We start from the raw sequence: 22,799 nt of genomic DNA, 5'->3' as shown, positions 1-22,799 counted from the left end.
TAATTGTCCTTCAGGGATTGGTGGAGCATGAATTACCTCATTAGCATTGTGCTGCTCCCTCATTAGCATATTACTAGCCAATTGATGCCGGGTGAAAACCCTGCACATGTACAGTGCCGTTGTTAACCACAGGAGGACCCCCTGCACCTGAAACTTTATTTTCTCCCTCTACAACTTTGCAGGGAGGAGGAGCTGAGGGGACCCTCCTACGGATTTCGTCCACCATTTTAGACTTTTTCCTTTTCTTCTTCTTAATCTGTTTCGTCTGTTTCTTCCTCTATATCTGTCTTTTCTGAGTCTGTCTCCTTTGTACTTCCCTGGTTTTCTGTACTTTCCTCTTGAAGCATTTCATGGGCAGCTTTCCCCTTCTCTATAGTTGCCTGACAACATTTTTGATCCTCAGGACAACTATGCAGTAAATGCCACACTGGATGGACCCCAGGTCTTAGAGTCCCCTGTTCCAATGCAAAATCAAGGTCTTTCCCTATTTTTTCCCAACTTGCCACAGTAAGGTTACCAGAGTCTGAGAACCAGGGAGCAAAGACATGGCATTCACACAAAAATCTCTCTATGTGCTCCTTTTTATTTTTAGTTCCTTATGCTCAAACAGCTCTTGAAGAGCCAGAAAAATTGGATGAGACTGTGAGGTCCTCAGGATCAAAACTTTCTAGGCTGCTGTGACTAAATTTACCAAGCGTCTTCCTAATTTCAGTTTGTTTCTACCGAGAACTTACTTTTTAACTACCCTGAGAATTTATAACCACTTATTTCCCACGGTCCTTATGGTCCCACCTTACCTTGGGAAATTTCCAGCGATGCCCCGACTGCAAGAAGTTCTGATATCAGGAGGTCCCTTTACGGGTCACCACTTGCCGTGTCCACCCTCGACCAGCATGGAAGACACGAATAGTGAAGATCTTCTTCGACGAGTTTTACTCAGGAACGTTGATACAATTTTCTGACCACAGGGAACCCCCAAACCAAACTTAAATAGATAGTGCTGGCCAATCCTAGCAAGCCAAATGGGTCATGCAGATAGGCTTTCAAAATGCAGAATCTGGCAGGCCAGGTGGCATAGCCAAATAAGGAATAGTTTACTAAAAGGAGAGCTCACCATTGGGAGGGTGGAAGGCAGAAACTAGCACCAACTTCGAGTCCTGGCACGTCGCAGCTGCCTACAGTTGCTTTTCAAGGAATTTACAATAAGAAATTCAAATACAATATTCATTCAATAAAAGGTCTGTAGGGAAAATACTAGACTTTGGGAAACAGAGAAAACCTAGAAAATTGAACTGTATGTCACAGGAAAAAATCTGTGACATACAGAATAATAATATTCTCTAGAAGAATCTCCAACACTCCATGTTCCTACATCTTTATTACCCATGCCAAGCCCCTGAACAAGTTTCTCCATTCAGAACATGAAACCACTAGTGAAGCAGAGAGAAATCTCTAGAATTAGACAGATGGAGTACATAAAGTTTTCCACTGTGTCACAGGAGACATACTTTGAAAGTGGTTACTGTTTGACATGTAATTCAGAGAAACTGGGGAGTGATAATAAAGAGGATGAAGAGATTGGAAATGGGTAGAAGGATGCTGGCCTTCTATCTTGGTATAAAAAAACAAGGAAGAAATATGTGGTCCTTTGGAAAACTCAGAGAGCCCTTGGTAGGGGTTGAGTGGGATGGCTGAAGAGATAGCCTTGATCTGAGCTTCTATATAAGGGAATAAGGAACTGTGAGGCTCTTAGAAGCTTGTAGACTTCCCTGTTCTTATGGTTCCTGGAAGTCAAAGGGTTTATATCATTTATTTCTTTATTCCAAAAGCCAAGTGTTGTGAAGGGCACAGTTGTTTTCCTGAGAACTCATGACCTTTACACTTTTTCGCAAGAAGAAAAGGTCCTAAGGAAGAAGGGAAAAACAAGTATTGTGTCACTAACTAAAGGTAAACACATACATGCTTTGTATACCTATCATGCACTTTGTGTCTGACACTGATATTTGGGAGAGAGAAGTGCTTCTAGTTGGGACTTCAATAACTCAGTCATTCCACTAGTATTACTCTACCACTTCAGATTTCTGAGTCAATATTTGTGATGGCTTTGCAGCTTTCTTTTCTTTTATATCATTCATTTTTTTATATTTAAACAAAATTTATTGCTTTTTAATTAGATGTTTCTATATATACATTTAAAATATTATTTCCTTTCCCAGTTTCCTGTGCATAAGATCCCTACCTGTTCCATATCCTTCTTCTCTAACCAAACTTTCTGCCGCATGACATTGCCTTGAACAGGGAGACAAATTAGAGGGGACAAGGGCTTCTCTTTTCAATGTTGCCCAAAAAGGCCATCCTCTGCAGCATATGCATTTGTAGCCATAGACTACTCCATGTACTTTCTCTGATTATTGGTCTAGTTATAAAAATCTCTGGTTCATTGGCATCATTGTTCTTATGTGGTTTAAAGCACGTTCAGTTCTTCTAATCCTTTTTTTTTTAAATTTAACCACATGTCTGTTTTCAGTTCACTGGTTTGCTACTAGCATTCACTTCTGTATTTGACATGCTGTATCTGTGTCTCCAGTAAATATCTATATCCAGTTCCTTGCAGAATGCACTTCCTACCTTCATCAATCTTATCTAGTTTTTTTTTTTTTTTGGTCTGATGTATACATATATACTTTTGGTGGCTCTTACACCTATGAAGTTAATTGGAAAGTTAACATGGATTCTGACCAACTAGGTCAAGAATATAGAATTCAAAAATGACAATTTCAAAGAGACTCCCCCTGTTTTTATGAACCTATTGAAGTAGACTTTATTTTTTCTCTTTTATTCAGAGCTGGGGAAGGAACCGAGGGTCTTGCGCTTGCTAGGCAAGCGCTCTCCATTGAGGTAAATCCCAAACCTGAAGTAGACGTTTAACTGGTCCTCAGGTCATTCTTTTCCCTGCACATCATCCAGTATCTTACGTTTGGCCTGAAGAAAGAATCATGGTAAATCATCCTAAACCCTCAATTCTGGCCATGGGAACACTGGACGCTAGAGAGTGTAGTACTGATATCAAATGGGACAAGAAACAGAATTCAATAGTCAATGTTTTCTTTGTTCTCCTGATGTCTGGTAATTTTTTGATAAAATAAGAATTTGGGAGATTACATTTGAAGTAGGTACACAGAATTTACACTATTATACTTACTCTATATCAGGGCCCCATTTGTGACAATATCATTGCAGAAAATGGTACTTGAAAACAGAATTTTTGAGATCAATTTCTGAGAAAAATTTACAAAGTCACCTAACAAGGAATTTACAATAAGAAATTGAAATACAATATTCGTTCAATTATACATCTGTAGGGAAAATACTGGTCATTGTGATACAGAGAAAACCTAGAAAATTTAACTGTGTGTCACAGGAATGAACCGGGGATTAAAAATATTATCTAGGAACATCTCCTACACTCCATGTTCCTAAATCGTTTTCACCCATGCCACGCCCCACAGCATGTAACCACTAGTCAAGCACAGAGAATTCTCTAGCTTTAGAGAGAAGGTGTATATAAAGGTTTCCACTGTGTCATAGGAGACATACCTATAAAGTGCAAACTTGAATCTGGTCAATGTAAGGAAAGGTGTTCATCAGGTAGGCCATGACAGTTTTCAGTGACATCATTGTTAGGCATTCCCTGAAAACTCTCTTCTAACCTGGAGAGCACTAGATTCTTCTGTGATGTCACAAGTGTTGTTGTGACTGCAACTTCCTCTGAGATATTCTTTCAGTACTTCTAGGGTTTACTAATAGGCCTCTACTTCAGAGCACATTTGGGAGTGATAACAAAGACGATGAAGAGAATAGAAATAGGGAGAAAAAAGCTGATCTTCTTTCCTGGTATAAAAAACAAGGAAGAAATATGTGGTCCTTTGGAAAGTTCAGTGAGTCCTTTGTAGGGTTTGAGTGATATCGCTGAAGAGATAGCATTGATCTGAGTCTTCCACATAAGGGAATCAGGAGCTGGGAGACTCTCAGAAGCATTTGCACGTCTCTGTTCTTATCTGGACTTCTCTGTTCTTATGGTTCCTTGAAATAAGAGAGTTTATATCATTAATTTCTTTATACCAAAAGCCAAGTGTTGTGAAGGGCACAGTTGTTTTCCTGAGAACTCATGACCCTTACTCTTTTTTTCAAGAAGAAAAGGTCCTAAGGAAGAAGGGAAAAACAAGTATTGTATCCCTAGTTCTGAATAAACTCCTCCACGCTTTGGATACCTATAGTACAGTTTGTCTCTCACACTGATATCTGGGATAGAGAAGTATTTGTAGTTGAGACTTCATCATCTCAGTCTTTCCACTAGTATTACTCTGAATAACACTTCAGATTTCTGTGTCAAGATGTCTTTTTACTTGGCAGCTTTCTTTCTTTCATATCATTCTTTTTTTTATTTTTTACCAAAATTTATTGTTTTATAACTGGATGTTTCTATATTTACTTTTAAAATATTATTTCCTTTCCCAGTTTCCTGCCCATAAGGTTCCTACCCGTTCCATTTCCTTCTTTTCAATCCAGCCTTTCTGCCGCAATGCATTCCCTTGAACTGGGAGACAAAGTAGGGAATACAAGAGCTTCTCTTTCCAATATTGCCCAAAAAGGCCATTTTCTGCCACATATGCATTTGGAGCCATAGGTTAGTCCATGTACTTTCTTTGTAAATCTGTCTATTATGAGAAAGCGCTGGTCACTGGCATTGTTATTCTTCTCGGGTTGAAAGCACCTTCAGCTCTTTGAATCCTTTTTCAAAATTTACCAACAAGAGGTCTGTTTTCAGTTAACTGGTATGTCCCAGCATTCACTTTTGTATTTGACAGGCTGTATCTGTATCTCTCAGTAAATATTTATACCTGGTTCCTTGCAGAATGAACTTCTTACCTTCATCAATCTTATCTAGTTTGGATGGCTGATGAGTACAAATATAATTTTGGTGGCTCTTACACCTATTTTGTCAAGTGGAATGTTTACATGGATTTTGCCGAACTATGTGAAGAATGTAGAATTAAGAAATGACAATGCAAATAGATTCCGTCCTGTTTTTATGAACCTATTGAAGTAGACGTAGAACTGGTCCTCAAGCCATTCTTCTTCCTGCCCATCATCTGGTATCTTACATTTGGTTTTAAGAAAGAATCTTGGTAAAACATCCTAAACCCTCAGTTCTGGCTATGGGAAAACTGGAAGCTAGATAGTGTAGTACTGATATCAAATGGGATTAGATAACCAAATACAATAGTCCATGTTGTTTTCTGAGATGTGACCTCTCCTAGAGAAACAGTGGCATATGTGAGAGGTCTGAGACACTCATGTGCAGATAAGGAGGTTCTAGACATCGTTGTGTAACTGTGTAAGTTCCAAGAAAAATTCCCTCTGCAGGAAAAATGGAAAGAGACTTTCATATTGAAGTATTGAAATGTCAGGGTCCCTACCCTGCTTGATAGGCAAAACAGGTTCCAAGGCCCCTTCAGGAGATAAGGTAAAATTGAAAGGCTTTTAGGTATTTGGCAGGTGTTCTGGGTCAGTTTGTGGGTATAAAGAAGGACTGGAAACCCTTTGTGCATATTTGGAAGACTGTGTAGCATCTTCTGTAGTTGGGGAAGATGGCTGATCTTGAGGAGATTAAGAAGTTCCTATAGTCATCTGTGAAGTTTGCGGAGGTCATATCCATTCTTTCCACAAATGAAATCCAAGGAATCCCTTTCCTCAGATGTCAAGGATGCTACAGACACTGGTGTTTGCATATCATGTTCCCCTACTCCTCGTTCATATATGGTTGGATCCATAACTTTCTCTACATATGCAATATGTCCTAGAACATCCTTTGTACACGTGTTGTGTCCACAAGCCATTTCTAAATATGTGGCTGTGGGTAGAATTCCTTTTGTAGATGTTTCTTGTCCTGCAGTCTCTTTTTGAGATAGAGTACTACTCAGAGAATCATGCTCAGTTTTGGGAAATTCTAGCATCTCTGATGTACATGTGGAAAATTTTGGAGCCCCTCTTTTCAGGACAGAATGACATAGAGTCCCCTGAGGAGGAAGGGTATGTTTTATCTTCTCTGTACATTGTATCGATATGGAGTCTGCATGACTCATTGACAATGTGTTATGATAATCTTGTCTTTTTTGGGCCTGATGACAAGTCAGGAGGGTCCTTTTTGGTGGTAGAGGATATTTGAATATTTCTCTGTTTTATAGGGACATTGGAAGTACTGGGGGTGATGGTGAGGGTGCTAGATCATATTTTTTATGTGAAGAAGTCACAAGAGTTCCTTAGGTGGACTCACAATTTTCTAACATATCTTGTGTGGGTGTGAAACTCTCAAGAGCCCCTTCAAAAACTGGCAGTCATTCTTGATCTAATGGTGTACATGCAGAAAGTTTTGTCACTCCTCTTCTGTTATGTGTGTTATGAGGTTGACTTGAGGATTTGTGACTGTATTTTACCCGCCTTGGATCATAAGTGATGATTTAAGTCCTTTTTTAATAGTAGAGGTCTTTAAAGTTCCTCTTGGATTAATAGTGATTTCAGAAATCCCCGTTGTCAGCAGAATCAGTTTTCAACTCATTTAACACGAAGCAGATTGCATAAGGCACTTTGGTGGAGATGGGGGACATCTTTGAGTGTCTTTGTGAGTGGACAAAGCTCTCTGCCAAGTTTTGGCAGTTGGCGAAGGTATTAAAGTCTCATGCAGAGAGTGGGCAGGACTTAATCCATTTGTGGAATATGGAAATCATTGAGATTACCTTTAAGAGAAGAAGATGTGCAGACCATTTTGTTTGATGGGGCTTTTTGTACCTCCCCTCGACCAGAGGGGTCTTCTCCAACACATTTGGAGGAGAATTGGAAAGACTGGAGACCTGCAGGATAGGGAATGAACATTTGAAACTCCTTTGGAAACTCTGTGAGACAGAAGAGTGGACAATACTGAGACCTCAGGGAAGGAGAGACTGCTACCTCCGCCCACTTGTTCCCACAGGCCTAGCCCAAGAGGAAAGTGCATAGTGCATCTGGACACATATATGTAGGAGCATTTAAGCTGCAGGAGCCCTGCAGTCCAAACTGCAACTGGATCTGAACTGGTCCTAACAGCATCCTACTCCCAAATCTCGTGTGGTGTGGTCAGACTGAGACCATCGGAGGGACAGAAACCCCTGAGAATTCTGCTCACATTCCTGACTTAAAAAAAAAAAAACAAAAAACACCTAGCTCCATCTGGGCCTCCTGTGCATAGGGACATAGGAGCAGTAGGGGCTGGATGTTTCTTCGTGCCTCTCATAAAGAACTGAAAGTCAGCCTGATTGATTCAGATTGGCTGTAAGCAAATAATTTTCTGTGCCTTGGAAAGGGTTTAAAATATTTTCATTAACTTTTGATATGAAATTAGTTAGGACTTTGAGAAAAGGGGGCAGAGAGGCCCTAGAACGTATGTATTTAATTTTTTTTTTTTTGCTTTCTAGAGTCTAACTTCTTAAGTTGTTTGTACATTTTGAATATTACCCAGTATCAGATAAAGGATTGGTAAAAATATTTTCCCAATCTGTTGGTTACAGCTTTGCCCAAATGATGGTGTCTTTTACCTTACAGAAGCTTTCGTGTTTTATTAGGTCCTATTTGTCAATTTGTGATCTTAGAGCCTACATCATTGGTGTTTTGTTCAGGAAACTTTCTCTGTGCTCATGTGTTCAAGACTCATCCCAACCTTTTCTTCTATTAGTTTGAGTGATTCTGGTTTGATGTGTAGGTCCTTGATTCACTTGTACTGAAGCTTTGTACATGGTCATAAAAATGGGATAATTTGCATTCTTGTACAAGCTGACTTCCAGTTGAACCAGCACTAATTGGAAAATGCTATGTATCTTCCTTTGGAAGGTTTTATCTCCTTTGCCAAATATCAAATGATAGGTGTGTGGGTTCATTTCTGGGTCTTCAATTCTATTCCACTAGTCCATCCATCTGTCTCTTTACAAATACCAAGCAGTTTTTATCACTATTGCTCTGTAATACTGCTTGAGTTAAGGAGTGATGATTCCTCCAGAAGTTCTTTTATTGTTGAGGATAGTTATAGCTGTCCTGGCATTTTCTTATTCCAAATGAATTTGCAAATTGCTATTTCTATCTCTATTAAAGAATTCAGTTGGATTTTTGATGGATATTGCATTGCATTGAATGTGTACATTGCTATTGGGAAAATAGTCATCTTCCCTATATTAATCGTGTCAATCCATGAGCAAGGAAGCTCTTTCTATCTTCTGAGATCTTTCTCAATTTCTTTCTTCAGATACTTGAACTTCTTGTCATACAGATAATTCACCTGCTTGGTTAATCTCACACCAAGATATTTTACATTATTTGGGACTATTGTGAAGTGTGTGGTTTCATTATTTTCTTTCTTAGCCTGTTTATCCATTGAGGAGAGGAAGGGTCCTGGTATGTTTGAGTTAATTTTATACCCTGACACATTATTGAAGTTGTTTATCAGGTTAAGAAGTTCTCTGGTTAAACTTTTGGGGTCAATAAGTGTATACACCTCATCTGGCAAGGAAGACACGACATTGTCGGATTCTTCTCTACAGCCTTTATGGCAATACCACCTCTTTGGTGATACAGGGACCTCTAGCGGCAAAAGCACTTGCCTTCTATACACAACAGGCTGTGGCTATGCTAATTGTCCTTCAGGGATTGGCGGAGAATGAATCACCCCACTATCACCCCTGCTACTTTTCCTTCAGGTATTGGCGGCGCATGAATTCCTCATTAGCTTATTACCATCAGGTCAAACTGATGCCAGGGGCAAAACTCGAACATGTGCAGTATCTTTGGTCACAACAGGAGGGCACCGGATCACCTAATTACCCTACAGCCACCCTGGCAAGGAGACAAGCTTGTGCATATGCAATAAATCGTTTACTTCCAGACGGGACTGGATTTCGGCACCATTTATGCTTTACCTCAACGCTCCCTACACTGAAGTGTTGTTGAATTTTGTCAAATGCTTTCTCAGCATCTAATGAAATGACCATGTGTCCTTATCTTTGAGTTTGTTTATATGTTACATAACATTGACGATTTTCTGTATATGAAAACATCTCTGCATCCCTGATCATGATGGATGATTGTTTTTTAGATTCGGTTCACAAGAATTATATTGAGTATTTTTGCGTCAATATTCATAGAGGAAATTGGTCTGAAGTTCTTTTTCTTTGTTGGATCTTTGTGTGGTTTAGGCAGTTAACATGATCTACCTGTGTCTCTCAGGAAATATCTATATCTGGTTGCTAGCAGAATTTACTTTTTAGATACATCAATCTTATCTAGTTTTGGTGGCAGAGGTATATATATATATATATATATATATATATATATATATATATATATATATATACATGTATATACTTTTGATGGCTCCTACAGCTATGTGGTTAGATGGAAGTGTAACATGGATTCTGCGCAACTAGTTCAAGAATGTAGAGTTGAGAATTGACACAAATAGAATCCCTCTTGTCTTATGTTTCTACTGAAATTGAGGTTATACTGGTCCTCAAGCCATTCTTATTTCTACCCATCTTCTCTTATCTTATGTTTGGCCTTCAGAGACAATGATGGTATAACATCCGACCCTCCAGTCTAGCAATGGGGACACAGGAAGATAGATAGTGTAGTACTGATTCCAAAAAGTGCTAAAAAAGTGATTTCTATAGTCATTTTGTCCTTTGCTTTGATGAAAATGGAATTAGAAACAATTTTTGAGTACACATACAGGAATATTAAAGTCTCTTTTCAAGGAATGTACAATGAGAAAGTGAAATACAATATTCATTCAATTAAGGTCTGTAGGCAAAATAGTGGACTTTGGGAAATAGAGAAAACCTGGGATACTGAACTGTAAGTCGCAGGAATGTACCTGGGAATAAAATATTATCTGGAAGAGTCTCCTCCACTCTATGTTCCTAAATCTTTTCTTGCCATGCTAAGCACCTGACTAACTTTGTTCATTCAGAGCATGTACCCACTAATGAAGCAAAGGGAAGTCTCTACCTTTAGAGAGAATTAGTATGTAAAGGTTTCCACTGTGTCACAGGAGAAATTCTGGAAATGGCACCCTCAAATATGGTCAATGAAGGGAAGCTGTTTAGTAGGTAGGCTATGGCAATTCTCAGTGACATCATCATTAGTCCTCCCTGAAAAATCTCTTGTATCCTGGAGAGCCCAAGCTTCTTCTGTGATGTCACAAGTGTTGTCATGACTGCAACTGCCTCTCAGATTCTCCTTCAGTACCTCTAGGGTTTACAAATTGGCAACTAATGGGGGGTAAACAGCCATTTGGGAGGGAGAACACAAAGGATGAAGTGACCAGACATGGGGAGTAGGAAGCTAGCCTTCTGTCTTGGTATGAAAAAAGGAAGGAATATGTGGTCAATGGGTAAGCTCTTTAAGTATTGTGTAGGGGTTGAGTAGGTTCACTGAAGAGATAACATTTATCTGAGCTTCACACTTATGGGAATCAGGAGCTGGGAGCCTCTCAGAAGCATCTGGACTTTCCTGCTTGTTATTTTTCTTGGGAGTCAGACAGTTTATGAATTTCATTTCTTTATCCCAAATGTCAGGTTTTGGTAGGGCACTCTAGTTTTTCCAAGGAGCTCATAACTTTTATCCTTTTGCTAAGAAGGAAAGGTCCTAAAAAAGAAAGTAAAGCAAGTATTGTGTCCTCAGCACAGAGTAAACTCCTGCATGCATTGGATTCTAATAATGCAGTTCGTGTCTGACACGGAGATGTGGGAAGGAGAAGTGCTTTTAGATGAAACTTAATCATATCAGTCTTTCCACTTGTATTACTCTGAATACCATTCCATGACAGTGACCCCTTAAAATACTGAATCAATTGGTGTGATTAGCTGGTACATTTATTTTCTTTTATTTCTATCTTTTTTTTTAGTTTTTAAACAAATTTTATTGCTTTTTTAATTGGATATTTCTAAATTTACATTTAAAATATTATTTCTTTTCCCAGTTTTCAGACTATATGATTCCTTACCGGTCCCCTTACCCTTTTCCTATAACCACCCTTACTGCCCCTGGACATTTACTTTACCGGGAGCCAAACCTAGGCAGGACCAAGGGTTCTCCTTCCATTGTTGTCCAACAAGGCCATCCTCTACAACATATGTAGTTGGAGACATAAGTATGTTCATGTACATTTTTTGAACATTGGTCTACTACCAGAAAGCTCTGCTTCATTAGCATTCTTGTTCTTAAGGGGTGGAAAGCACCTTCACCTCTTCTAATCCTTTCTCAAAATCTACCAACAAGAAGTCCATTTTCAGTTCACTTTTTGTCCACTAGGGTTCATGTTGTGGTTTGCCCTGAAGTTATCTGTGTTTGATACTAATTCCAATGCCCCAAGGTCAGCTGCATAGTCCTGTAATCAGGACTCAGGTTACTTCACCAGAACCACTTGCCTATTGAATTTGTGAAGTATATGTGAGTGGCAGGAACAGGATAGAAGGAGGGTTGTCATGGGAGGAGAAGGAAGAATGGGCGGGAGAGAAGTTTGAAAGAAGAGGAGAAGACTAGAGGAAAAAGGAGAGAAAGGAAGATGACAGAGTGAGAAGCCATTGTAAGTGAATTTAAGATTTTGCTCTGTGTATTTACATGTTATTATTAATGTTCCTAAGGGATGGATGGTACCCAGATTTGTATGTTTAAGTGGGCAATTATATCTATTCTACTAGATCAAAGATTATTGTGTTGTGTGTTTTTTATGTGAGGGTTTGTGTATAGGAAAGTGTGTGGTGGCAAAAAACACTGTGCAGCCGAGGAGTGGGAATGTGTTTCCTCCAAGATATCTAGCAGAGAATTTCAGACATATTGGTGCCAGAGTTAGCAGGGTAACAGGAAATTTTACTTTTTTATTTTCATATTTTTACAAAACACATTCTTTTCTGTATATAATATGCTCTAGCTGTGTCTCTCAAGAAATATTGGGGTTGGGGATTTAGCTCAGTGGTAGAGCGCTTGCCTAGGAAGCGCAAGGCCCTGGGTTCGGTCCCCAGCTCCAAAAAAAAAAAAAAAAAAAAAAGAAATATCTATATCTGTTGCCTGGCAGAATGCACTTCTTAGCGTCATCAATCTTATCTAATCTTATCTTATATATATATATCCTTTGCGTGGCTCCTGCCGCTACGTGGATAAGTAGAATTTTCACATGGATTGTGCTTAACTAAGTCAAGAATGTAGAATCCACAAAGGACAATGTCAAATAGACTCCCTCCTTTTCTTATGAACATATTGAAGTTGAGGTTTCCCTGGACCTCAAGCCATTCCTCTCCCTGTCCTTCTTGTATCTTATTATTCCAGAAGAATAAATAATTGTAGAACAACCGCAAACCTCAAGTCTGGCCACGGGAACACAGTAAGGTAGATAATGCAAAACTGATATCAAATGGGACTAGAGAATCAAATTCTATAGTCCATGTTGTCCTTTGCTTGACTGATCCCTGATAATTTTGGGATAAATTAAGGATTTGGGAGTTTATCATTTCAAGTAGGTACACAATATTTACACTCTTATACTCATTCTATAGCTAGGCCACATTTGTTGCCAAAATCATTCCAGAAAATGGAATTGGAAAAAAAAAGTTTTGAGTACACATTCAGCAATATTTATAAAGTCCCATATCGAGGAATGTACAATACGAAAGTGAAATAAAATATACATTCAATTGAAGGTCTGTAGGGAAAATACTGGCCTTTGGGAAACGGAGAAAACCTACAAAATTGAACTGTATTTCACAAAATGTACCTGGTTATAAAATTAATATCCAGAAGAATCTCCTCCACTCCATGTTACAAGGTCTTTTCTACCAATTCCAGGACCTTGACTAAATTTTCCCGTTCAGAGCATGTATCCACTAATAATGCAAAGGGAAATCTCTAGCTTTAGAGAGATGGAGTAAATGTTTCCACTGAATCATAGGAGACAAACCAGGAAAGGGCACCCTCAACTCTGGTCAATGTAAAGAAAACTATTTAGCAGGGAGACAATGGCAGTTTTCAGTGACATCATCATTAGGCCCTGCCTGAAAAATCTCTTGTAACCTGGAGAGCTTTGTCTTCTTCTGTGATGTCACAAGTGTTGTCATGACTGCATCTGCTTCTCAGGTATTCCTTCAGTACCTCTAGAGTTTAGTAAATGGCATCCATTTCAGAGTAAACAGCCATTTGGGAGTGAGAACAAAGAGGATGAAGAGATCAGATATGGAGATAAGGAAGCTTCCCTTCTGTTTTGCTCTAAAAAAAGGAAGAAATATGTGTGCTTCTGAAAGCTCAGTGACTCCTTGGTACGGGTTGAGTGATATTTCTGAACAGATAGCACTGATCTGAGTCTTCCACAAATGGGAATCGGGATTTGGGGTCGTCTCAGAAGCATCTGGACTTCCCTGTTCTTATGGGTCCTGGAAATCAGAGAGTTTAAATCATTCATATATATCAAAAGCCAAGTGATGGGAAGGGCACAGTTGTTTTCCTGAGAGCATATGGCCTTAATTCTTTTTGACAAGAAGAGAAAGGACCTAAGGAAGAAAGGAAGGACAAGTATTGTGTCCCTAGCTCAGAGTAAACTCCTCCATGCTTTAGATATCTATTGTGCAGTTTGTGTCTGATACAGATATCTGGGAGAGAGAAGTGTTTCTAGTTGAGTCTTCACCATCCTAGTCTTTCCACTATTATATCTGTAACTACCATACCCTGACAGTGATCCATTAGATTTCTGAGTCAACATCTGTGTTTGTGTTTAGCTGTCAGTTTTCTTTTCATTTATTTCTTATATTTTTTTTATTTTTGCAAATTTTATTTGTTTTTTTAAACAAATAAATATGTACATTTACATTTAAAATATTATTTCTTTCAAGAGTTTACTACCATAAGATATCTAACTGGTCCCTCTCCTGTTCTTCTATAAACTACCTTACTGTCCTTTCACATTTATTTTAACTGTGAGTCAAACCAAGGGAAGGACCAAGGCCTTCTACTTCTATTGGTGCCCAAAAAGCCATCCTCTGCTACATATGCAGTTGGATTCATAGGTCTGTCCAAGTACAGATTTTGAATATTGGTTTAGTACCAGAAAGCTCTGGTTCATTAGCATTTTTTTTTCTTTCGGTGTTGAAAGCTCCTTCAGCTCTTGTTATTCGTTCTCAGAATCTACCAACAAGAGGTCCATTTCAGTTCACCTGTTTGCCACTAGCATTCTATTCTTTATTTGAAATGCTCTAGCTGTTTCTCTCAGGACATGTGTATATCAGTTTCCTGGCCAATAGCAATAGCACTACTTAGCTTCATCACTCTTATCTAGTTTTGGTGTCTGAAAAGAAAAAAAAAAAAAAAATATATATATATATATATATATATATATATATATATATATATATATATATATATGGTGGTTAGGTGGAATGTCAACATGGATTCTGTGCAACTATGTAAAGAATGTAGAAATTGTAGAAATTACTAATGTCAATGTCTAATAGATTCACTCCTATACTTATGAAGGTATTGAAGTTGAGGTTTCACTGTCCTTCAGGCCTTCCTTTTCCTGCCCATACCCCTGTTTCTTTTATTTGGCCTTTAAAAGAATCATGGTAACACATTTAAAACTTTCAAGGCTGGCCATGGGACCACAGGAAGGTACATAATGTAGTACAGTTATCAAATTTGATTAGAGAACCGAAATGTATAGTCCATGTGGTCCTTTGCTTTATTGATGTATGGATATCTTTGGATAAAATAAGGATTTGGGAGTTTATCATTTGAAGTAAGTACACAGTATTCACACTATTATACTCACTCTATAGCCGGGCCACATTTGTTTCCAATATCATAGCAGAAAATGGAATTGGAAAACAGTAATTTAGAGTACACATTCAGAAATATTTATAAAGTCCCCTATCAAGGAATGTACAATAAGAAAGTGAAATACAATATTCATTCACCTAAAGGTCTATAGCGAAAATACTGGCCATTATAAAACAGAGAAAACCTAGAAAATGGAACTGTATGTCACAGGAATGGACATGGGAATAAAAATATTATCCAGAAGAATCTCCTACACTCCCAAGTTCCTACATCATTACTACCCATGTCAGGACCCTGACTAACTTTCTCCATTCAGAGCATGTAACCACTGTCGAAGCAAAGAGAAGACCCTAGCTTTAGAGAATTGGAGTACATAAAGGTTTCCCCTATGTCACGGGAGACATACCTGGAAAGGCACTCTTGAAACTGGTCAATGTAAAGAAAGCTGTTTACAGGTAGGCCATGGCAGTTCTCAGAGACATTCATCATTAGGCCCTCCATGAAAAATCTCTTGTATCCTGGAGAGCCCTAGCTTCTCCTGTGATGTCACAAGTGTCTGCAAATGCCTCTTGGATATTCCTTCAGTGCCTATAAGATTTACTAATTCTCCTGTATTTCAGAGGAAATATCAATTTGGGAGTGAGAACAAAGAATATGAAAAGCTCAGAGATGGGGAGAACAAAGATGGTCTTCTTTCTTGGTATAAAACAAAGGAAGAAATATGTTGACCCCGGGAAATCTCACTGACTCTTTGCTAGGAGTTGAGTAGGTACGTTGAAGAAATACAATTGATCTGACCCTTCCACACATGGGTTCAGGGGCTCGGAACCTGTCAAAACTAACTGGACTTCTCTCCTTCTAATGGTTCCTTTAAGTCAGAGAGTTTATATCATTAATATATTTATCCAAAAAGCCAGGTGTAGGGGAGGGCACTGTCCTTTTCCTTACAGCTCATGCCTTTTATTTTTTTGCCCAAATGAAAAGGGTCCTAAGGAAGAAGTGAAAGACAATTAATGTGTCCTCAGCTCAGAGGAATCTCCTTGATTATTTGAATACCTATAGTGCAGTTTGTGTTTGATACTGGGATTTGGGAGTGAGATGTGTTTATAGTTCATCATATCAGTCTTTTCGCTAGGATTACTCTGACAGCCATTGCCTGATTGTGACCCTTTAGATTTCTCATTCAATATGTATGATTCGATGGCAGTTTTCTTATTTTTAACTTAGTTAATATTTATTATTTTTAGCAAGATTTTTTTTTGCTTTTTTAATTTGATTTTCCATATTTACATTTCAAATATTTTCCTTTCCCAGATTGCTTTCCATGAGATCCCTAACCGGTCCCCATGCCCTTCTTGTATAATCCCTCTTATTGCTCTTTGACATTCCATTGAATTGGTAATAATACCTAGTTTAGACCAAGGGCATCTCATTCCATTGGTGACCAACAAGACCATTCTCTGCTACATATAAAGTGGGAGCCATAGGTCTATCCATGTACAATCTTTGAATATTTGTATACTACCAGAAAACTCTGGTTTGATGGCATGTTTTTCCTTATAGGATTAAAAGCTCCTTCAGCTCTTGTAACCCTTCTCAAAATCTACCAACAAGAGATCGGTTTTCAGTTCACTGGTTGGCCACTACCATTCACTTCTGTATTTGACATGCTCTAACTGTGTCTCTCAGGATAGACCTATATCCGTTTCTTCTAATCATGCAATAATAAGATTCATCCATCTTATCTAGTTTTGCTGGCTAATATATCTATCTCTATCTCTATCTATATCCATATCTATAATCTGTATATCTATATATCTGTATATCTATATATCTATATATCTGTATATCTATATATCTATAAATCTATATCCGTATATCTATATATCTATATATCTATATGTCTATAAATCATATATATATATCATCTATATACACACACAGACACACAAACACACACACACACATATATATATATATATATATATATATATATATATATGATATAGCTATGAATTTAGATGGCATTTTAACATGGATTCTGGGATACAAGATCAAGAAGGTAGATTCCACAAATGACAGTGCCAAATAGATTCTCTCCTGTTCTTATGAACCTAATGAAGCTGAGGTTTCACTGGACCACACTCTATTCCTCATCCTGCACATCCTCTTGAATCTTATGTTTGGCCTGAGGAAAGAATCAGGGTAAAACATCCAAAACCCTCAAGTCTCGTCATGGGAATCCAGTAAGGTAGATAATGCAGAACTGATATCAAATGGGACAAGAGAACCGAATATTATAGTCCATGCTGTCCTTTGCTTTAATGATGTCTGGTAATGTTTGGATAAAATAAGGATTTGGGAGTTTATCATTTGAGGAAGGTACACAGTATTTACACTGTTATACTCACTCTATTGCTGTGCCCCCTTTGTAGACAAAATCATTGCAAAAAATTTAATTGGAAAACTGAATTTTTGAGTACACATTCAGGAATATATATAACGTCCCCTCTCAAGGAATGCAGACAAAATAATTAATACAATATTTATTCATTTGAAGGTCTGTAGGGAAAATACTTGCTTGGAGATACAGAGAAAACCTAGGGAATTGAAGTGTATGTCACAGGAATGGACCTGGGAATAAAATTATTATCCAGAAGAATCTCCTCCACTCCATGTTCCTAGATCTTTTCTTCCCATGCTAAGCCCCTAACTAACTTTCTCCATTCAGAGAATGTAACCACTAATGAAACAATCGAAGTACTTAGCATTGGAGAGATGTAGTATGTAAAGGTTTCCACTGTGTCACAGGAGACACTCATGGAAAGGACACCCTAGAAATTGGTCAATGTAAGGAAAGCTGTTTAGCATGTAGGCCATGGAAGTTCTCAGTGACATCATCATTCGGTCCTGCCTGAAATATTCTTGTATCCTGGATAGCCCTAGCAGGTTCTGTGATGTTTGTAGAGTTGTCCTCAAAGCGACTGCCTCTCAGATATTCCTTCAGTAAATCTAGGGTTTACTAATTGGCCTCTAATTCAGAGTAAACAGCCATTTGGGAGGGAGAAGAAAGAGGGTCAAGAGAATAGAGATGGGGAGAAGGAAGCTGGCATTATATCTTGGCATAAAGAAAAGAAAAACTATGTGGTTCTTGGGAAAACACCCTGGGAAGATGGCTTTTGTTCTTTTGTTCTATGGGTTAACCAAGCTAATGGAGAAGTTGCTGAACATCTTAAAGACCTTTGGGCAGATGACAAATATTCTAGATACTCCTTTTTTAGATCTTGATGATCCTGGGGATTCTATGGCTGATGGTAAATGTTTCCCAGGAAGAGTGCTAGAAACAGATTGATTTTTTTGATGCTTTAGAAGACATGGAATTTTTCTGATACACTTGGGCTAATGGCACAAGGTATAAATGAGTTTTTTTCGATGTGGAGTTTCCATCAGAACTTTGGAAGTATAACAAACGTTTTTGTATTTTTGAAGTCTAATTTTCACAATGACAAATTACTTTGAGGACGGAGAACAGTTTCTGTAACCCTAGAGAGGGGTGATGAAATTCCCTGAAATCCTAGGGCAGACAGTGAACATGCCTTTTTGTTAGAAGGAGGAGGTACTTGAGCATTTTGGGACAATATGGAATATCTAGCATGCCCTTGTAAGGATTGGCAACTTTCCACAATTCCTTCATCATTTTTGGAAAATTACAAGGCCCTTTGGACATATGGAGAATTTGTGCGACTCTCCTGAGGAATAGTTGTACCTTTTGGTTTCTCTTTGGCAGCATAAGATGGCAAAGGATACCTTTTGGCAGAAGGGGTAAGGTTGAAACTGTCTTTGTTCGAGGAGAAATTTCTCAAGACTCCATCAGAAGGGTCAAATCTTAACCCTTTGTTTCTAGAAACTGGATTCCTGAGGTCCATTTTGGTAGAGGGAGAATGGTGACCATTTCTCCCCAGAGTGGACATGTGAAATAAATCTACTTGGGTAGATGGGGATAGTTGTAAAGCAAGCTGTTGAGATGCAGTAGATCCTAAGACATCCTTCTCAGATGAGGAAGGTCTTAATGTACCGTGTATACGTGTAGAAATACTGACTGTGACGTCAGAATGTGGTATAGGTATTAGAGCGACCTCAGAAGATGTGACCTCTCCTAGACCATCATGGACATATGTGAGAGGGCTGAGCGCCTCATGAGCAGATAATGATGTTTCTAGATATTGTTGTGTAATTGAGAAAGTTCCAAAAAAAATTTCTTCTGCTGGAGAAGTGGAAACAGACTTTCGTGTAGAAGTGTCAGGTTCCATAGCCTGCTTGATAGGCAAAACAGGTTCCAAGGCCCCTTCAGAATATAAGGTAAAATCCAAAGTCTTTGATGTATTTTGCAGATGTTCTGGGCCAGCTTGTGGGTATAAAGAAGGACTGGAAACCCCTTGTTCATATTTGAAAGAGTGTGTAGCATCTTCTGTATTTGGGGAAGATGGCTGATCTTGAGGAGATAAGGAAGGTCCTATAGCCCCCTGTGAAGTTTGCAGAGGTTGTATGCATTCTTTTGCCCAAATGGAAAAGAAGGAATCCCTTTCCTCAGTTATCAAGGATGCTGCAGACACTGGTGTTTGCATATCATGTTCCCCCACTCCTCGTTAACATATGGTTGAATCCATAACCTTCTCTAAGATAGAAAATGTCCTACAACATCTTTTTTTTTATTTTGTCACATCCACAAGTCATTTCTAAAGATGTGGCTGTGGGTAGATATCCTTTTGTAGATGTTTCTTGTCCCACAATCTCTTTATGAGGTAGAGTACTACTCAGAAAATCCTGCTCAGTTTTGGGAAATTCTAGCATCTCTGATGTATATGTGGAAAATTTTGGAGCCTCTCCTTTCAGGACAGAATGACCTAGAGTTCTCTGACGAGGTAGGGGGTGTTTTATCTTCTCTGTACATTGTATAAATATGGACAGTGCATGGCTCATTGACTCTGTGTTTAGATAAACTTGTCTCGTTTTGGGCCTGATGACAAGTCAAGAGGGTCCTTTTAAATTTTAGAGGATATTTGAGTAATGTTCTGTATAGGGACATTGGATGTACTGGGGGAGATGGAGAGTGTGCTAATCATATTTTTTATGTACAGAATGCACAAGAGTCCCTTGGGTGGACTCAGAATTTTCTACCACATCTTCCTTGGGTATAGAACTCTCAAGAGCCCCTTCTGAAGCTGGCAATGGTCCTTGATCTAAAGGTGTACATGCAGAAAATTTTGTCTCTGCCATGGCTGGTATGTGTGTTATGAGGTTCACTTGGGGATTTGTGACTGTATTTTGTCCCCCTTGGAACATAAGTGATGATTTAAGCACATTTTTTAATAGTGGAGGACTTGGAAGGTCCTCTAGGTTTAATAGGGAAGTTCTGAAATCCCCTTTGTCAGCAGAATCAGGTTTCAAACTCATTTTACCCAAAGCAGATTGCATAACGCACTTTGGTGGAGATGGGGGACACATTTGACTGTCTTCGTGAGTGGACATAGCTCTCTGCCCTGCTATGGCAGCTGGTGAAGGTAATACAGTTTCGTGTGGAGAGGGGGCAGGACTTAATCCATTTGTGGATTATGAGAAATCACTGAGATTACCTTTAAGATAGGAAGTTTTGCAATCCTCTTTGTATTATGGGGCCTGTTGTACCTCCCCTTGACCAGAGTTGTCTTCTTCACCACATTTGGAGGATAAGTGCAAAGACTGGAGACCTGTAGGATAGGGAATGAACATTTGAAACTCCTTTGGGAACTCTGTGGGACAAAGAAATGATCACTAGCCTGAAGATGCAGAAATGAATGCACACACCTATGGTCACTTTGTCTTTGACAAAGGTGCTAAAATTATGAAATGGAAAAAAGACAGAATTTTCAAGAAATTATGGTTCAACTGGATTTCAGGACATAGAAGAATCAATTATGTAAATAAGCTCCTGGGGGGGAAATAAATGATCATCTTTATAGATGCTGATAAAATATTTTGAAAAATCAATATTTCTTCATGTTAATTGTCTTGGAAAATATTAGGAATTCAATGCCCATACTTAAACATAGTAATAGAAAATACATAAAAAAAGTTGCCAACAACAAACTTACTGAAGAGAGACTTGAAGCACTACCACAAATATCACGAACTAGAAAATTTTGCCCAATATCTACTTACCCCATCAATATAGTACTGGAAGTCTTATCCACAAAAATTAGACAAAAACATGTAGGAAAACGGAAAAATTTAGAAAGCAAGAACTTAAAATATCATGATTTAAGATGATGTGATTTTATATTTTAGACCCCAAAATTCCACCAGGGTACTCGTTCATCTGATAAACAACTTCAGCAAAGTGGCTGGATGTAAACTTAACTCAAACAAATCAATAGCATTCTATTTCAAGGATAAACAGTTTGAGGAGAAAATAAGGAAATGGCAGCCTTCAAAATAGTCACAAATAATAAAAAATACCTCATCTTGACTCTAAACAAGCAAGTGAAAGCTCTGTAGGACAGGAATTTCAAGTCTCTGAAGAAAAATTTTGAAGAAGATCTCAGAAGATGGAAAAATTCCCATGCTCTTGCATGTGCAGGGTTAATATTATAAAAGTGGCCATCTTGCCAAAAGTTATCAACAGATTCAAGGCAATCACCATCAAAATTCCAACTCAATTCTTCACAGAGTTAGAAGGAGCAATTTGAAAATTCAGTTGGAATAACAAGAACCCCATGATAGAGAAAAAGTTCTTCAACAATATAAGAACTTCTGGGGTAATCACTGTTGATGACTTCAAGCTGTATTACAGAACAATAATGATAAAAATTGAACGGAATGGTAAAGGGACAGTCAGGTAGATCAATGTAATATAATTGAAGGCCCAGAAATGAAGGCACACACCTATGGCCACTTGATATTTGACAATGAACCGAAACCAACCAATGGAACGATAAAATTGTCCACAAACGGTTCACATTCGACTGGAGGTTAGCATGTAGAAGAATGGAAATCAAACGATTCTTATCACCCTGTACAAAGATCAAGTCGAAGTGGATCAAGTATCTCCACAAGAAACATATAATCTAAAACTAATAGAAGAAAAAGTGGGGAAATTTACTGAACATAACACCAATGTCTTTGCTCCAATATGAGAATTGACAAATGGGACTTCATAAAGCTTTTGAAAATCATAGGGCACTGGAATTTGGAAAAAGGTAATAAAATAGGTTAAGAAAAGATCTTTGCCAAGCTTCCATCTGATAGAGGGCTAAAATCTATCTATAAAAGTCTCAAGGAGTTAGACTCCAGAATATCAAATAGTCCTTTCAAAAATGGTGAATAGCACTAAACAAATAATTCTCTACTGAGGAATATCAACATCCTTAGCCATCAGGTAAATGCAAATCAACAAATTCTGAGGTTACACAGCACACCACTCAGAATGGTAAGATAAGAAATTCACAACAGATTCTGAAAAGGAGGTGGAGAAAGAGGAACTCTCCTCCTTTTTTGGTCAGATTGCAAGTTGGTATATCCATTCTGGAAATCAGTCTTGTATTTTTACAAGCTGGCAATACTGAGACCTCAGGGAAGGAAAGATTGACACTTCTGCCCACCTGTGCCCACATCCCTAGCCCAAGAAGAAACTGCATAATGCCTCTGGACACATGAATATAGGAGCAGTTAAGCTGAAGGAGCCCTGTAATCCAAACTGCACCTACTACCAATTCTCATGTGGGGTGGGGAAGACTTAGACTGTCTGAGAGGCAGAAACTCCTGAGAACTCTGCTCACATTCCTGACTCAAAAAAAAGAAAAAAGAAAAAAAAAAAACCACCTAGCTCCATCTGGGCATCCTGCGCATAGGGACCTACG

General features: G+C 38.4%; 2 long non-coding RNA genes across 12 annotated transcripts in view; both read right to left on the bottom strand.

The window, feature by feature from the left end:
- Positions 1 to 15,433, bottom strand: part of LOC134484641 (uncharacterized) — a 69,635-nt gene extending 54,202 nt beyond the window's left edge. For 6 of the 11 annotated variants that reach the window (XR_010062200.1, XR_010062193.1, XR_010062197.1 and 3 more), the window contains exon 1: positions 15,311 to 15,433. This is a non-coding gene — a long non-coding RNA (uncharacterized LOC134484641). The remainder of the gene's footprint in view (positions 1 to 15,310) is intronic. The other 5 variants (XR_010062195.1, XR_010062186.1, XR_010062190.1 and 2 more) reach the window with 2 other exon arrangements.
- On the bottom strand, positions 1,800 to 5,533 carry LOC134484643 (uncharacterized). Its single transcript, XR_010062209.1, has 2 exons — positions 3,598 to 5,533; positions 1,800 to 1,904 (listed from the first exon to the last, which is right to left on the bottom strand). It is a non-coding gene; the product is annotated as an uncharacterized LOC134484643 (long non-coding RNA).
- Positions 15,434 to 22,799: the final 7,366 nt, after the last annotated feature.

This window comes from Rattus norvegicus, assembly GCF_036323735.1.
Source record: "Rattus norvegicus strain BN/NHsdMcwi chromosome Y unlocalized genomic scaffold, GRCr8 chrY_unlocalized_21, whole genome shotgun sequence".
Taxonomy (NCBI): Eukaryota; Metazoa; Chordata; class Mammalia; order Rodentia; family Muridae; genus Rattus; species Rattus norvegicus.
This window is presented reverse-complemented; position numbering and strand designations above follow the sequence as displayed.